Consider the following 2,928-nt stretch of genomic DNA (forward strand, 5'->3'; position numbering starts at 1 on the left):
AGGCTTTTAGTGCATGCACAAAGGACGCTTCCTTTCAGCGTGAATCCTGGAGTTCAGCTGGGCGGTACAAACGGTGAGACAGCTAGTCTTTGAGCCCCACGTTGGGTGTCATTTGTGGGCCTATTGAGGAGCAGGGTCTCTGTGATGGTGAGCCAAAGACGTTTATTTAGGGTCAAACACAAGTTATATAGCTTCTGAGCCCGAAGCAGCCCCTGCCCTGCTCGGCAGCACACGGAGCCCAGCAACCCAACCAGCCAATCAGGCAGATGATCATGCGCTGACCACGCAAGAGGCCGCCCAATGAGCTGCCTGGTCATGCGCTGGCCGCATGGCTGCAGCTCCTGGCTCTCCTGCTCAGCTCTCCCATCTGCCGAGGAGACACTCCCTGTCACTGGCCCCAGGCTGACTGCAACATATCCCCCTTTTTTGTTTTTTGCCATTATGGTTCCAGTGAGGATAATGAAGAAAGGGAGGAGGAGGCTGCTTCTAGTGCCAGTCGGACCCATCGCGCAGGAATCCACTGTGGGCCTTGATCTGTGGAGACATGAGCATACCCTCATCCCCATGATATCAGTGATACTGCTTTTTCCCACCAGCCCGTCCCCGGGTCCCACACTTCCACCATGGCTTTACTAGGTTGGGTTGGTTCTTTTCTACCAAAATGCCGCAGCATTGGCGGAGCCTCGTCCGCTTTCCTTATCCTTGTGGTAACATATTTACCATAGCAGAATTTGTACTTCCACCAACCAACCCTGCCATGGAAGCAGTAGGAACCACTGAGAAACTCCTTTTTAAATTGGTCATCGGTCAGTTTGGAGATATGAGTTGTTCCCACAGTCAATAGTTGGTGGTTTCCAACAGCAACTGGTTTATGGATGGAAGATTTCTTTTGTTGAATGCATTTCTTCCTCCTTAATTCTTCTAAAAGGCATCTTCATAAATTCTTGCTGTTTCTCCAGCTGTTTGAGGTTATGGGATTTAAGTGGTGATCCTGGTAGTAACTGGCAAAATACGTCATTCACAGGGGAAGCCCTGAACCTGTATTTAGGATGGCTGAATAACAGAGGGATCAGTATAACCCCTTCATATTCACGAGTTGTGATTTCAGCTACGGAGAGAATCTCGTGCTTAGCTGCTGGATGGCAGGTGTACATCAGTGAGCTTGATACAGGTAGGTTTTGTCTGAAGCTACAAGGTGTGTCATTTCCCATTTCTACAGGATAGTATGGTGATCATCTGCCCTTCTATATTTTTTGTAGATATCTCTTTTACACTCTCTTTTAGATTTTCCTTTTCTTCTTGATCTGGTTCTGACAGAGGGTTCTTTATTATCATATTCCCAAGATAGTATTCTTGGATGTTTATTTTCTGACCAGTTTCTTTTTCTTCTTAAAAAGGTGTTCCAACAATTCTTCTGGAGTAGGACCATTGTAGTCCTTCTCTTCTTCCTCATTGCCACTGGATATGAGAGGAAGAATATCCACAACGGTCATGACAATGTAATTATACAGAACACCACTTGTGGGCAGGCTGAGCTCGGTGCCAGGCCAGCTCACCCTGAAGGGGACACTGAGGCCCGCCTGCCACCCACACCAGGAGCCCGCCAAGCAGCATGGCCGGCACCAGCACCGGGCCACATGGCCGCCACCCCATCCTGGCGCCCGAGGGTCGCACCGAGCCGAGCGAGCCAAGGCGGCTGCTGAGCCACTGGCACCGGCCCCCGCCGCCGGCCGCATCTGTTGTCACCCTGTCCTGTAGTATCACCCCAACCTTATTCCACATTGGCAGGCCGTACACTGTATGAGTATTTAGATGCGGTTCTTGCTCATGCACCCATATCAAGCGGCCTTTCAGATCAGCCACCTCTCCTGCATTCTTCTGCTCCTGTGTCATGGAGTTCCCCATCGTTCTCGACTGCTTACCTCCGTCTTGCAGGAGGCAATTGTTTGCGCACATAAAACACTTCTAAAAATAGCCTGTGGTTTGTTTTTGAAGTCATGAGAAATGTTTCTGCTTCAAAGATCGCTGGCTCCAGTATGAGCAGGATTCGAAGTGCAGTAACCCCAAAGGAAAGTTGGAATCACCCTATCCCACTTACTTAGATCCATCTCTGTTACTTGCTCTGTTGTGTCTCTCAATGTTAGATCTTACACAAAACACAAGTGCTCTGGGAGCACTTCCATGCAGTGCATAGAAAAAATAAAATTTCTACTACTGGGAACAACAAAGCAAAACTTAATTTTTGAAAAATTATGTCTTTTTAAAGTAACCTAACTTTGAAAAAATGTTAAATGGAGAGAGTGAAACATGAAAGAGAGTGGCTTAGTTTATAACTTTACCACAATCAATATGAAATACTTGTTTGTCCCAAGACTTTTGCTGTTGATGTTCCAAGATAGCTGTTTCTCTTTTTGCTAAATTCAGAGATAAAAAGCAAACAGTATCTGGTGAAAAAGAATGATCAAAGTAAACCACCCAAAAACAATCCACAGGTCAAATATGTATTGCATGAATACCTGCCACCTTTTAGATGTCCAAAACAATATCCACAAACTCATCAGTGTTTTCCTTTATGCACAGCTAGCCAATGGGCTCTGGATATTTTATACAGCTATTGGTAACTTCTCTTGCCCAGAAGGCAGTGACAGAGGGAGAGCAAAGAAGTAACTTGCACAGTTTTTGTGTTTTCCCAGCTATCAATGAAATTCCCTCTGACATTGCTTCATTTATGGATTATTGTGAGAACACTGAAACAATGTGCAATGATAATGTTGTAAAGCTACAGATATGAAATTGATAGGAGTAGCCCATTTCTCACTGTGTTCCCAAGCACCTCTCTGCTCTGAATCCCCAGTATTGTTTAAGCTTCAGTTCTATATAAGAAAGAAAGCTAATCAAATAACACTCAGGAAAATTGACTTGGGTTTT

The 2,928-nt window shown here is 45.8% G+C and overlaps 1 pseudogene; it reads right to left on the reverse strand.

Annotated features, from left to right (window-relative positions):
• Positions 1 to 556: 556 nt before the first annotated feature.
• Positions 557 to 1,736, reverse strand: LOC148592571 (endoplasmic reticulum lectin 1 pseudogene; annotated as a pseudogene).
• Positions 1,737 to 2,928: the final 1,192 nt, after the last annotated feature.

This window comes from Tinamus guttatus, unplaced genomic scaffold, assembly GCF_059628265.1.
Source record: "Tinamus guttatus ecotype Peru unplaced genomic scaffold, ASM5962826v1 Tinamus_guttatus_pri_ptg000550l, whole genome shotgun sequence".
Classification (NCBI taxonomy): domain Eukaryota; kingdom Metazoa; phylum Chordata; class Aves; order Tinamiformes; family Tinamidae; genus Tinamus; species Tinamus guttatus.